Source organism: Mauremys reevesii, linkage group 3 (assembly GCF_016161935.1).
Source record: "Mauremys reevesii isolate NIE-2019 linkage group 3, ASM1616193v1, whole genome shotgun sequence".
In the NCBI taxonomy this organism is placed as follows: Eukaryota; Metazoa; Chordata; order Testudines; family Geoemydidae; genus Mauremys; species Mauremys reevesii.
The window spans coordinates 152,667,071-152,682,197 of record NC_052625.1 but is presented as its reverse complement, the minus strand read 5'-3'; the positions used below and the strand labels follow the sequence as shown (position 1 = coordinate 152,682,197).

Genomic DNA, 15,127 nt, shown 5'->3' with positions numbered 1-15,127 from the left:
CAATCCCTGCTTAAATCAATCTCTATTTGCAAGGAGTTCACCCTGAAATGTCACTGTAAAACACTCTTGTGGGGTCCTACATTTACTCTCAGTGATCTGTTTAGGTCCAGTGAGATCTGTACATAAGATTTAAGCACATAGGCCAGATCTTCACTGGTGTAAATCATCATAGCTTCACTGATTTGGACTACTGTGTGTAACTGTCCAATCCTGCAACCCCTTCTATTGTTTGGATTTTAGAGTCTCTCTGTCTCTTGTATGATCCTGAACAATTCAGAATGTAGAAATTAGGACATCTGTATATTAGAGTGATGATCTTAATAGAAGTGGATGGATAATCTGTGAGGCATTAATACTAGTTGTCGTAGTCTGATCCAACATTTCTATAGAATCTCCCTATGTGTTTGTAGAAGCTCTTAGCAAGAATAGGTCCTGTGATAAGAAATGTTTACAGTTCCTGCTGTGGCTCTCTAATGGAGAACGTATAAGGTCCAGGAGCAAACTGAAACTTAAACTGGTTCATTCCTGTTTGCTGGACCACATGTTCTTTCCTTCATTTGCTGACTCATTAGTTAAAGTTTTCAACGACATAAAAATAATACAACTCAGCACTAATGTTTCAGCAATCATTTTGACTACATAAATGCACTGATTGCAGTGCTTAGTGCCACCAATTCTCACAACCCCTTTACATGTAATGATTCACACGGTTCTTGCAAATGTTCTGCTTACACAATTTACCACAGACAGTTATATTAAATATCAAAGAACTGTTTATTTCATACTGAAGAGATACAGCATCCCATATTTCTTTTCTAATGAAGTAAAGTACAACACTCTGTGGAGCTGCCTGCTGGAATTCCAGGAACAACTGCTTCATGGACTTATTCCAGATGGTAGTGAAGAGCCACCCTAATTTGCTACCATAAAACAAAACCAATAATGTTCCTCACAATCATAGCTATGTTTTTTGCCTTATTTTGCCTTGCACTGGCACCTATTTTTTTTTTGGACTTTATTTTAGCTGCTATTAGCAAGGTGAAAGAGAGGAGGTACATGTAGGTAATCTAGGGCTTGTCTGCACTGGCAAGCTTTGTCACCAAAACCTGCCTTTTGGCGATAAAACAGCAAGAGTGTACACACTACAAGGGGACTTTTGTCACGAAAAATGCCCACGTTTGGCAACAAAAAACTTCCACCCCTACGAGAGACTTGTGTCTTTTCCCCTCCCTTTATTGTCGACAAAGAGCCAGTGTAGACACTGCTGATTTTGTCGATCAAACTGGCTTCTGCCAGTATCCCATAATGCCTGCCCTGATTGTTCTGCTCAGTGTTGTGATCTCTGCTGCCCTGCAGGCATGCGCCCCTCCCCTTTCAAAGCTCCGGAAAGTATCTGTGTGCTGCTCCATTTGGGGAACAAACAAAGAGCAAATCATTGGAATGCTCCTGTTCTTCCCTGCACTAGGAACACAGCAGGAGGCAGAATGCTGCTGTAGGGGAAGGGGGACAGACTGTTGCGCTGCTTTGCCATTCCTCAGCATGGAGAGCTCACAGAGCTGCTCATGATGATACTCTGGGCAGCTGAGGGGGCTGTGCGAGAACTCGGAGATGCGCCGCGATACATACGCACAGTGCATTGCTCACCCTGTCGATGACATGATATGATCTGTGGAGCAAGTGTGAACACCCTTTAGCGATTTTTGTTTTGGCAACTTTTGGGTGTCAACATAAGTTTTGTAAACAAAACTTGGTAGTGTAGACAAGCCCTCAGTCTCCGCCTCCTCACTACAAGGGCCAGAGATGCTGAGGGGCTTGTCTTCTTTCCCACTCCTCCTCCATGGTTGGGATGGTATGACTGTCTGCTAGGCAGAGGTAGGAGCAAGGCAACATCTGTCACAGACAAGAAATAGCAAGAGGACCATTGCTATATACATTTACACTCTCTCTCTCTCTCTCTCTCTCTCTCTCTCTCTCTCTCTCTCTCTCAACTTGGGACTCATGAAAGCAGCAGCTGGGTTGGGTGGGCTGAAGATTTAAAACATCTCCACTGACATCAAGCTTCAAAAACTTTTCAAGAGAATTGAAAATCTAAAATAAACAAGTCTCCCCAAATGGCTCTATTTACTTAACTTTCTGGAAATAATAAGCCTAAACAAAGGGAAAGAAAGCATCAGACATCTCCTTATACCTACTTATCACAATCATCCTTTAATCTCTTCTCTGCACAGTTTATGGCACTTGGATCTGACTACTGATGTATTCCACACAGACAGTAGAATAAATTCTCCTCCAACATCAAAAAAGCCACAAGCAATTCAAGAATCCAACCAACGCAGCAGGAAAATAATCCTTGGTGTATTACTAGTCTCCTACAAGCACAACAACTACTGGCACTGTATCAAATAGTAAAAGTTGAAGAAGTAAAACTGAGCATGGGAAGGCAAAAGTCAAATCTTTTGGGGAAGGTAGCCAAGAAGATAAATCTGGCACATCTCTCATGACCAAACTCTATATATTTTAAGAAATCTTACAACACACAGCAAGATTTTGTCACCGGTATTTGTAGAGCCAGTGGTTGATTTTCTGTGTGAATGACTTTTCAGCAGAAAATGAAGTTTCCACTCTAAAGCTGGACTACATCTCCCATGATACAATGCAGTCTCCCCTCTAATTGAGCAGGGTGGTGCATCATGGGAGTAACAACCCCTAGGGGACAATGGGGGCATCAGGCATCTCAACTACAGCTACCTATGAGGCAATGTGCATTATCAGGAAATGCAATTTAATGTTTAACTTACTTGAAACTAAATGTTTTGGGTTAGTTCAACAAACCAAAATGAAATATTTCTATTCCAGAATATCAAAATGTTTTGATTGAAGATGTCATAATGAAATGTTTAATAACTTCTACATCAAAATTTTGTAATGTTTCATTCTGCCAAAAATTTCAATATTTCAATTCTTATCCCAATTCTGGACAATCTCATGCAATGGATATTCCAGTTTGCATTCAGCTCTACTTATTCGCTTTAATTAGCACCTTCCTACAAAAGTAGCCCCATTCATGTCAATGAAACGGACTGAGCAATCAGAGCAACAAAAATATTTTTTAGAAGTTTTAGTAAAAAATAATGTTGCAAAAATTGTAAATCTGTATCTACTCTTAAAAATATATACAGGACCACTGCACTGAATGCACCTCTGGATGAAATATCATTTATAACAAGCTATAGTATAGAATTCATTACTTGTACTTATCTTCTTTCTGTGACCTGTAGTATATAATACACCAACACAAAACCATTATTAAACCATAATGTGATATTTAATCTGAATATTAAACTCTTAACTCCCATTATGTTTTCTTTGCATGATAAAATAAGTCATCTTGTATTAGTGTTTTCATTCTATATGTACATATTGTTTGATTCTTTTGTTGTTGTTGTTGTTGTATAAGGCAAAATCATCTCTAGCCCTAATGTGGCCTGCCAGGGCCTCATTCTGCCTCCCTGAATGGGCACAGTACTGCTACATAGATCACAGCTGTTAGTCCCCTGTAGAATGTAGCTTCTGCCCTTTCACACCCCTTCCCCTGAGAGCCAGTGGCAAAAGGAGGCAGATCAATGTTGTGGATTGTGATGTAGGCAGTCAAACCTAGTGGTCAGGGCAGAAGCAGGGATCTGGAGCAAGGCAGATGGGCAGGAACTAGAAACAAGACAGAGGTCTGGAACAAGGCAGGGCTCAGGAGTTGGGTGGAAAGTCCTGGTCCAATGTAGTAACCAGACCAGGATATTAACTAGTTGCTCATACAGCTTCCTGTGTCTCCTGGCTTAAATAGTAAGTTTGAGCCAATCAAAGAAGCCGTATATCTCCTCCAGTAGTGGGTGGTGCCTCTGGTGAGCTAGGGTCAAATAGCTCAAACTCTGCTGCTGCCAGCAATCTGGTAGCTTCTCTTTGAGGACTGCCTGGGGACCTGGCTTGAGACCCACAGTCCTTCACAGCAGAGAGCCAGTGCACAACTCCCATTACACTCGTGTCACTGAAGTGGGATAGGCACAAATGGAGAAGTTCACTTGCTGTGGTTCTGAAGAGTAGGTATTTACTCCACCAAAGTAAGAGCTGAGGAGGGGAGGAATTGTGAGCTGGAGTCATAATCCCTCCTCAGTGTTCCTTCTGGGGTGGTCCAATGATGGGCTGCCCCATATTTAGGGCTAAGCCTAAAGACGACATCTACAGTCCCTGTCTAGAAGTACTTGCAGTCTGACTTGTGTACAGGAAGTTTTAAATGAAGGTCAAATATTAAGCATAAGGAAAAAAAAAAAAGAAAAATTCCCCAGTCTTGCATGTTCACAAAGACAAACATCATTCCACAGGGCAAAGATAAAGATGGGAAGGAGTGCCAGGAGTTTTGTGTTTGGGCTCTTGCACTAACCTGAAATTACTTTACTTAACTTCCCCTCAGCAGAGAACCTGATAATGCCCATTAGTGAGGTAAAAAAGTCTTCTGACTTTAGCAAGGCTGAAATGATGTCCAGAAATAGTGCATCTGTTAAAGAGGAATGTAGGTAATTTTTTCAAGTTTGTTTTTACTAACTCAGTTTAGTTGAATATTTGGTAGATTTTTATATATAGCACATCACAAGCCTCCTTCCACATTTAAAATTCCTATCAATTTAGTTTGGATTTACAGTACAAGAAATGCTAGCTCAGTCCTGTTTTTTGCATTGTTTGTCATACCTTACAGTGATATCCATCTGGATTTTCCAGGTGGATATCACTGTATACAAAGTTAATTTGAATCTGTTTCTAGTGGTGTCTATCAAAGAAGTCTTCATCCTGCGGAACATACATTTGAGATAACATGTTGCGACTAGTAAAATGTCCTTGGACTTTCTAACAGGAAAGGTATTGTACAGAACATAGGGTAATTAAATATTAAACATGCTTCTGACAGATAAAGATGAAATTGATCCCTGGACTAAAAATTAGACGTCTGTATACAAAAAAGGATGACAAACTGGTTGAAATTCACAATTTCCCGCAGAACACAGATTCCAATATTTGCTTTTGTCCCAAATTAGAGTGAAAAGTTGAAGATTCAAAATTGCCCACAAAACAACATTTCTGAAAAAATGTTTTAGAAATATCAAAAGGGCCTTATCAAAATATTTTGTTTTGATAAGGTCAGAGCACTTCATTTAACTTTATAATATGCCAGCCAAAATAAAACACTTCAACATTATTGAAATGAAGCGTTTTGATAACTTTTTGTCAAAAACATTGAGGAAATCAGCACACTTATGAAATGTTTAGATTTCAGCAAATTAGCATTTTCCAGTGCAAAAAAAATGTTCCATCTGAAAATTTTCAACCAGCTTTAATCCTGACTTCATTACGGCCATTGTATATAAATAGAATACAGGCCCCATTATTAATATAGACTGAAAAGGGCTGATTTCTCCAAAGTAAAAATAATTAGAAGCAATGTTCAGAGTAGGAGAAAAAAATTTAACAGAGAAGTGTAAATGAAAATTTGGAGTTCTCTAATAGATGCCCCAAAAGCCACAGTTCCTCAGTCATGACAAAAAGGCTGCTTTGGGGGCAAAGCTATCAACCTGGTTAAAAAGGGATGCAAAATCATCAAATAAATAAATAAATAATGCAATAAATCCATATATAGAAAATACAAAAAACGGGAGGTTGATGGTGCGACATCATTGATGCCAGTTGGCAAAGGGGTCTCACTGTTCTTTACAAGCAACTGCTGTCTCAGACCTGACAAACTCACCACATTTAATGCACTGCTTTCATGGTATTTTCCATAAAGTGTAGCATGTGAGGTCTCTACTGAAAGCTTATAACTTATCAATACTCATAATTAAGGCTATGATTTAGTCATGGGTATTTTTAGTAAAAGTCATGGACAGGTCATGGGCAATAAACAAAAATTCATGGTCCATGACCTGTCCATGACTTATACCATAAATATCACTGACTAAATTGTAGGGGGAGAGCAGTACTGCTGAGGGGAGCCGGCAAGAACGCTGTTGGCAGGGGTGCCCTGGGGGGCCCGCTGGTCAGGGGTGGCTGCACCCCATGGGGCCTGCAGCTTAGGGTGGGGGCTGCACCCCAAGGCCAGTGGCACCAGCTAGTGGGGCAACCAAACAGCAGCTGCTCCAGCTGCCCTGGGACCACTGCTCAGGCAGTCCCCAGGGTCAGCTGCATTGGCCACTACTCGAGCAGTCCCCAGCGCCACCTGAGCAGCTTGGGCAGCCCTGGGGTCATCACCTTGGCCACTGTACAAGTCAGAGGTCATGGAAAGTCATGGAATCTGTGACTTCTGCGACCTCTGTGACAGACACAGAGTCCTACTCATAATCATTGCAAGATGTGTACAGGTATATTTAAGAAATAATGTAACTATGTTGAAAACTGTGCCTTATGGCTTTGGAGTAGAAATTGGTCACCAGGGAATCATATGTCTCAGTGATGGCCCATTCAAGTGGGAGGGAGCTGTTGCCCCTCCCTGGTTAGCTGGTGATGTAGTGCAAGGTTCAATCGTCTACCCTTGTCCCATCCCAGAACACTCAATAGAAAACCATCAAAGACAACTGCAAACAATTGAAGCCACTTGGAGGTAAAAAGGAAAATTACAACGGGCAGGGGATCGCTCTGTCTGTGAATAAAGACAAAAGACTGATGCAGTTTATCACAGGGTGGAGAAAGACACTCTGCATCCTTTTCACTGAGGAGACATGTTGCTGAGTGGGAGTGTTTCATAAAAGATTGGATCCAGGCTCCTGTGAAGCCAGCCAGCTCTACAACAGGCTGAACTTTGGGGTGGAAGGTGGGAACCTACTTTATTGGTAACTATCAATAAGTGTAGGCCCTAGTTACATTTTATTATTTTATTTTGTATTGTAACCATTTGTTTCCATCACTCTTGCTTGTTTCTAGTTGGAACCTCTGTTTTTTTCTTAAATAAACCTTGTGTGTTGTTATAAGTGCTGTGCATTTTACAAGAGCAGGAATTTAAGGTAAAACTGGTAAACTGGGGTACCTTGTTCCTTTGGGAGCAGAGGATCTGAGATTTCGATGAGTAGCCAGTGTCAGGGGCTGAATATCACATGGGAATGCTTCAGAGGGACTTGGGGACTGTTGGGGTGCACCTCTTTTTAATCTGCAAGGCAAAGACAAGGCTGGCATAACCCAGAGGAGAGTGCTTGAGTGGCTGAAAAGCTGCTGGTGGTACAGAGCTAACACCCATCACCAGCAAGACTCCCTCTCTTGGGGAGTAACAAGAGGGGTAACAAGAGGACTTACTGTCCTGGGTACCTGGGAATCATCAGATGGCAGTGACTATAAATTATCATTAAAGAAACTCAGTTGATAAGGAGAGCTAAAGGTATCAGTAAAAAAAAAATCTATGGCCAATAAGGTTAACAATAATAAGAATAAATTTTTAAAACATATCAAAGAACAAAAGAAATCATAACAAAAGTATTGGTCTGTTACTAAATGGAATTCATTACATTGTCAATAATGATACCTTTCTTTTTGGTAGACTTTGTCCTTTCTTTTCTTTCACATGTCTCCATTCAACATAAATAGTATTTGTACAGAGGGCTGAAAAAGAAAAATATCTACATCTGAATAGGAACATTTTTCTTTTGTAAATAGGAAATCTAATGTATTGTACATGTGTAATTAGAGATTTCTGTGTGACTAAATGGCATTCTCACTTATGTTCTATGAGCTATACAGAGTAAATTTCCACCTGCTATAAGTGATCAGGGTACAACATAGATATGAAAAGGGCCCCTAAAATGCCATAAAATTTCAGGAACCATTTTTGTAAAAATCAAAAGAGAAATCTAGGGCTACAGTTAGAGCATTTCCCAGGCAGTGAGATCTATCTATAATTCTTCTTCTGTGAGAAATCTCAGTGTATTGTATAATGTCAGGATCACTGAGGTTGTCACATTTCACTGCCAGTGGGATCACATATCATCCATGACATTATTTCACTTGTGCCCACTGGATCTACTTAAAAGGGATTTTTTTTAATTGTTAGTTTTAAAAGGTGACACCCCCTTATCCTCCAAGGTAATATTTATATCCAAGGTGGAACCCTTGGCGGAACACCACCAAGTCCAAGATAAGCCAGATGACATCATTTGTACTGTTGGAAACAACCATTTGACAATAAATAGATGATAGAAACAGAACACAGTATGAACTTGGACTTGGTGGTGTTATTCACACACAGAGTAAAAAGTAATCAGACACGTTGGAGTCCTGAATAGGATTCTTGGTGTAACTCCTAATCACTCTCTTCACAAATCAGGAAGGAGTAGGAGTGCTGAGTGAGCAAGATGCATGTCCCTGAGAATGAAGGTGCTGTCACGTGTTACACAACAGAAAATGTTCCAGCCGATCAAGGAGTGGTTTTGAGGGGAGACTTATCCTTCTTTGTCCAGACAGATGGTGGCCATAATATGAGGATTTAAGATAGTAATGTAAAGGGACAGAATCAGGTGGCAGAGGTAGAAATATAAGGGTTCCACCTTAGATATAAATATTTCCTTGGAGGGTAAGGGGGTGTTACCTTTTAAAACTAACAATTAAAAAAAATCCCTTTTAAGTAAAGCTGGCCAAAACTCAGGATTTCTACTTTGTAAGAAATTTTGGGTTTGTTCCAAATCAGAACGAACCCAAATTTCAAAATACAGACATTTCTGACAAATACTTTGAAATCTGGGTTCATTCCAATTTGGAACAAACCCAAATTTTCTCATGAACCAGGGATTCTGAAAAAAATCTTCATTTCAGAAACACCAACACACACCAGCATTGTATTTCTGAAAGAAAATTTGCTCCCCAGGACTGGCAGCTGCTGAGTGAAATTGACATTCTTCTGAGACTGACAAGAATGTCAATTTCAGTCGCAGCTCTGAAGCAGCCCTGCGATGAGGACTGTCCCAGGGTCAAGAACCCAGAGGTTCCTGACCCAAGGACCCAGAGCTTCCAGACCTCTGGCCAATGAGAAAAAAGACTACAGAAAATAAAATAGCAAAGGAAAAAAAACATGTCAAATAAGGCACAACATAAGTTATATGAAAGCTTAGTATGAGCACAGAAAAAGTCCAGCATCCGGACAACATGCAGAAACAGAAATAAGCCCAGCCACATAGCAAAGATATACAGACAAACTATGAAAACACACAGATTGTTACAGACAGAATGTGGTGAAATCAATAAAAAATAAGCTGTAAATCCAAAAGGATGGCTAACAAAAATATGCACAAATGACCTATATATGTTTCATACAAAATAGACAAGGCCATAAATGTCTGAAATACAGCAACCCAAAGAGATTATAAAGATCAGTGGATCAGACTAAAATCATGTAGTGAGAAACAAATTCCAATCTTGAGAGAAAATGGGAACTGTTACTCAGGTGCAGAGGTAAAACAGCCAACCAAGAAGTTATGATTAGCACATTGAGAGACACAAATCACACACAAAATACCTTGATCATATTAAAAGGGTGTGTGCCATAGAGTGTCAGAATAATGGTATCAAACCTGAACTAAACATGAATTATCTGATCTATATAAATATATGATCATATGACATGGATGAATATACATTTGGGGGGTGGGGGATGCAAAGTCTGTTTTACATGACATTTATAGTTAGGGCCCTACCAAATTCATGGCCATGAAAAACGCATCACTGACTGTGAAATCTGGTCCCCCACACCCTGTGAAACCTGGTCTTTTGTGTACTCTTACCCTATACTGTACAGATTTCACAGGAGAGACCAGTGTTTCTCAAACTGGGGGTCCTGACCCAAAAGGGAGTTGCAAGCAACAGGGTCACAAGGTTATTTTTCGGGGGTCATGGTATTGCCACCCTTACTTCTGCACTGACTTAAGAGCTGGGCAGCTGGAGAGTGGTGGCTGTTGGCCAGGAGCCCAGCTCTGAAGGCAGCGTCCCTCCAGCAGCAGCACAGGAGTAAGGGTGGCAATACCATACCATGTCATCCTTACATCTGAGCTGCTGCTGGCAGTGGCTCTGCCTTCAGAGCTGGGCTCTCTGCCAACAGCCATGGCTCTCCAGCTGCCCAGCTCTGAAGGCAGTGCTGCTGCCAGCAGCAGCGCAGAAGTATGCGTAGCAGTACCACAAGACCCTTCCAATAAGCTTGCAACTCCCTCCTCCAACAACTCCTTTTTGGGTCAGGACCCCTACAATTACAACACCATGAAATTTCAGATTTAAATAGCTGAAATAATGAAATTTACAATATTTAAAATCTTATGACCATGAAATTGACCAAAATGGACCATGAATTTGGTAGGGCCCTACTCATAGTATTCCGTAAGCCTTGAAAAAGAGATGATAGCTGCAAAACATGGCAGCAGATGGCATCATTCATAGAGTAGAAGACCCAATAGACTGGGTTCATTCCTTAGTTGTTGTAGTGAAAAAAAGGGGCGATGTCACCGGGTGGGACTCACCGATGTGATGCCTCCTGCTGGTCATCCAGGGAATTAGTGTTTCCAGCTCCGGAGCGCCCTCTGCAGGCCAGTGTTCCACTTGCCGCTGAGCCCGAGTCCCTCCTGGACCCCGGGCATGCTTTCAGGCCAGGGTGCTGACCACCCTGCTACACACACCCCACCTCAAGATCCCCTCCACCAGGTGGGCAGGAGGGGTAGTTCCTATCTCCCCAGCTTCCCCAGCAGGAGGTCCCTCTCCTGCCGCAGGTTCTCGATCAAGAGGAGCCACCTACTTCCCTCTTCTGCAGTCTGGATCCCCACCGTAGCCAGTCCTGTTCCTGCATGGGTTCCCCTGTCCATCTGGGTCCTCACCATAGGTTGTCCCACGCCCGTGTGGGTTCCACTCTTGATCTGGGTCCTCTCTGCCCCATACCTTCTCTCTTCTGGGGCCCTGGTCTTCCCCACCCCCTCCTTTGGGTTAGTCTTAGACTGAGCCCAATCCTCTGGCCTCCTCCTCCTTCTCTGGGGGCAAGGACGTCTTTCTCAGCTGCCCTTGTGGCACAGGAAGCACAGCCAGTGCCTTCCTTTGGCCACCTCCGGGCTAGGCCTGGCCCTGTAAGTTCCATGAGGGCACTCCCTCCTTATGTGCCCGGGCTCCCTACAGACCCAACTTGTTTGGGGCCCCTCTGTTGGCGTCACAGGGGGCACTCTAGTCTCTTCACCATTTATCCCTGGCATAGCCCTTCCTTCAGGGCTCGCCTGGGCCCTGCAAGTCCCGTAGGGACACTCCCTCTTCATGTGCCCTGGTTCCCCACAGGCCCAACAGTTCCTCTGCCTTGGCACTGGCCTCCTGCCCAAGGTGCCTGGCCCCCAATGAGACCTATGTGCCCTTTCCCACAACAGCTGTAGCAGGCTTGCTTGCTGCTCAGCGAGACAGGCCACATAGGCTCTCCAATAGTAGTCCCTCATTCCGGGTCTACCTTCTGTTCACTCAAGTCTTGGATCTGGGCAATAGTCCACAGTCCTTGCCCTTGCCCCTTGTATCAGAAGTGGACTGTCTATGCCCGCATTCTCCACCACAATGTCATGGGGCGGGGCTCACCAGTGCAATGCCTCCTGCTGGTCGTCTAGGGAATTAGCGTTTCCAGCTCCGGAGCATCCTCTGCAGGCTGGTGTCCCGCTTGCTGCTGGGCCCGAGTCCCTCCTGGCCCCTCATGCCCCTTACAGGTCGGGGTACTGCCCCCTGGCAGTACCCTCACAGATCTGGGTCTCCCCTCCCCAGGGAACCCCCAACCTTTATCCCCACCTTGCATCAGTCTATGGCCACTGCCAGTCATCACCTAGCCCCCGTTCCCTGGGGCAGACTGGAGTGTAAGTGCCACTCATCACCGGCAAGGGGGGTTTGGACCTGCTGCCTAGCCTACCCTTGGGCTGCCCTCTGCAACCCCAGTACCTTTCTTTCGCCTTTAACAAGGTCTGCAGCCTGGGGGGTTTCTAGGCCAGAGCTCCCCAGTTCCTCTGGCCTTCCCCCAGCCCTGCTCCAGTCTCGATACCATGCTTAGCTCCTAGCAGCCAGGTCCCTCCCTCTCCACATCTAGAGAGAGACATTCTGTGTGCTCCTGGCCCACTGCCCTCTTATAAGGGCCAGCTGGGCCCTGATTGGGACGTGGCCGCATCTGTGGCTGGTTCCCCAATCAGCCGAGGCTTGCTGCTTTCGCTAGCAGCAGCCCTCTCGCAGCCTCAGCCCTCTCCCAGGGCTGATTTAAGCCTTTTAAGGCAGGAGCGGATGACCACCCCGCTACAGGCAGTCAAACTTTTCACTGACCCCAAAGAGTTGAACAAAAATATCCAAGGAACATTTCTTCTTGCCAACAAGTAACAAAAGTTTTTGAGATTACAGGAGCTAAATTCTTCAACAATCTGGATGTATCCGCAGTGTTTTGGCAGTTTGCATAGAGAGAGCTCCAATACTTGCTCTTTAAATTTACTGTTTGACAAATACTGCTTTCTGGAGTGCGCCTTTCTGAATACGTTTGGCACTGGCAGTATTTCAGTGGACAGTGTCCCGACTCCCAGATGCTAGAAGGTCTCGCAGGAGTCAAGATGTACATTGATAATATGATAGTCCAGGGCAGTGGTTCTCAACCATTTTGGGCTCAGGACCCATTTGTAAATGTTTATGGCCTGTCATAACCCAGTAAATAGCCTGGGAGGGAGGGGTCCTGCCCAGCCACACTCACCCCACAGTGGCAGCTCCTGCAGCTCCTGAGCTATGGGGCTGGCTGAGCTTGGCTCTCAGTGCCAGGCACTGCAACCTCCGGGGTTGCAGAGCTGTTCATGTTTGGCCCCGACCCCTGGCTGGACCAAATTTGGGTAAGTGTAGTTGTGTCCTGGCTCACGAGGTTGCAGTGCCACTCATTCAGATTTGGCCTACTTGGACTCCCGTCATCATTACATTGGGACAAACCTGAGTGCTGCTGGGGCCCCAGAGATTACAGTGCCTGAAGCAGGGAGGCGAGCCCTGTCAGCCCCATGGGACAGGAGCTGCCACGTGACCCTTTAAAACATTCTGGTGACCCAATTTTGGGTCCTGACCCACAGATTGGGAAATCCTGGTCCAGGGCAGCACTGCTAATATATATGAGGAATGATTGCAGAGAGAACTGGAAGAATAAAAACTTAAAACTGAACAAGGCAAATGTCATTTTTAAAACAAATGAAATCACCTAGCTAGGAGAGAAATTAACCACAAAGTGAATATGTCTGATATTTCTAAGATCCAGGCAATTCCAAACATGCTGAGGCCCAAAGATTAAGAAAAAGAGATTTCAAGCATATCAGGTTGTGTCCATTTATTCAGACCTATCTGTGCAGCTTGAACAATTAGCCTAAGTAAACTTCTTCACAAAGATACAGAATGGATGTGGATGCCAGAGCATGAAAGAAATTTAAAGGATTTGAAGCATGTACAGGCCTTGGCATCAGTGCCTTGTTTCTTTTGGACACAGTAAACGAGATCAGACTCTCCACAAATGCGTCAAAAGGAGGGTTGGGAGCTGTATTGCTACAGACACATGGGGCTGATTGTCTGCCTGTAGTATATGACTTCAGTGCTTTGACTGCAGCAAAAAAAAATGTGTAAACAAATAATAAAAGAAAGCTCAGCCTTGCATATATGGCTGTACAAAACACCATGATTTTCTTTATGGTCATAATTTCAAAGCTGAAACACACAAACTACTGATTTTTTTACTACATAAGGAAAGGACTTGGAGGAATCCCAAGCAGGATACAGAGATTACTTTGGAAAGAAGAAAATTATGATATCACAATGATCCCTTCTGGCCTTGGAATCTACAAATACGATCTTGGTTTTATGGACATCATCTTATCATTGCATTGCAAAGAGCATACATTGCATTTCTCACATATTCTAGATCACTTCTTCCTGCAGTATAAGTAAATGTAAACATAATAAAAACTATCATGTGCTGTGTCACTGGGAATATGGGATGAATTGGAAAGTGAAACAATTAAGGATGACACACCATATGCAGTAATACAACTGATAAGTAATGGATGGAGAAATCACCACTTCCCACCTGCATATTGCCAGTATTAAAGGGAGCTTTTGGTGATTTCAGGAGTAATCATGAATGGTAAAAAAAATAGTAGTCCCATACCTACCACAATCTGGGGGGGTGGGAAGCAAATAGATTTTAAACTTGCATAAATTTAGATATATTTTCACATTTGCATAAAGTTACTTAAATTCTATCCCGTAGTGTCTGATGGTGGTCCAGCTCCTCCCAAAACACGCACATGCCAATGAATTCTGCATCCTTCAGCCCTACATCTTTTGCAGTCCCCTGCCCTCCATCAGTCATTCTGCATACCTCCAACCCTACATCTGCCCCTGCCTTTCAGCACATCTCAGCTCTGTCTGCAGCTCTGGAAGTTCTTTTTCTTCCCCCACCTCAGACCTGGGGATGGGAGCAGCTCCAGAGATTCTTCACTGTTCCCCCGATCCCCCAACCTGCAGGCTGGCAGGAAGCACAAGAGCTCCAGAAAGGTGAAGGAGAGAGTTAGATGCCTGCTTCACATGTGGAGAGAAGGAGATGCCTCTCAGTGTAGGAGCACTTTTTGGTTGCACTTCTCTACAAAGTAGAATAATGGTGAAAAACAGTCACTCAGAAGGGGAGTTCCCTGTAAACTGATGGGTTTTCCCCACAGACACATAGGACGGTTGGGTAATCCAGTCGGTGGGGAAAACTCAGAGCGTTGGCATGTCTATAGTCCCCACAGAGATAAGGAAAATGTTGTAAAGAATACACTAAGGGCACCTAGGAATGACTAAGTCAAAAGTGGAGCTGAAGAAATTGTATCCGGAGATGAACAGTGACATTGATAGAATGGAGAGCAGCTGTGGACATAGTTGAAATACAGAAATACGCACTGGAAAGAATATCTGATAATGCATCGGACAAAATCAGAACTGATGTGTTTGCTCTGGAAAAACATGATAATAAAGCACTATTTAAGCAACTTGCTATAAGTAGTGACACCGAAAGGTACCACAGCAGCAGCTATGATCCGGCATGGTAAATCCATTGTTGCTTATCATA

General features: G+C 43.6%; 1 protein-coding gene and 1 long non-coding RNA gene across 5 annotated transcripts in view; one reads left to right on the top strand and one right to left on the bottom strand.

Moving 5' to 3' along the window:
• The window catches only part of KCNQ5 (potassium voltage-gated channel subfamily Q member 5), a 480,883-nt gene that overhangs the window by 341,385 nt on the left and 124,371 nt on the right, over positions 1–15,127 (top strand). The window lies entirely within an intron of this gene.
• Positions 1–15,127, bottom strand: part of LOC120400913 — a 47,326-nt gene that overhangs the window by 12,583 nt on the left and 19,616 nt on the right. For all 3 annotated transcript variants that reach the window (XR_005596156.1, XR_005596155.1, XR_005596157.1), the window contains exons 3-4: positions 7,550–7,626; positions 7,061–7,180 (exon numbers count right to left, since the gene is read on the bottom strand). This is a non-coding gene — a long non-coding RNA (uncharacterized LOC120400913). The remainder of the gene's footprint in view (positions 1–7,060; positions 7,181–7,549; positions 7,627–15,127) is intronic.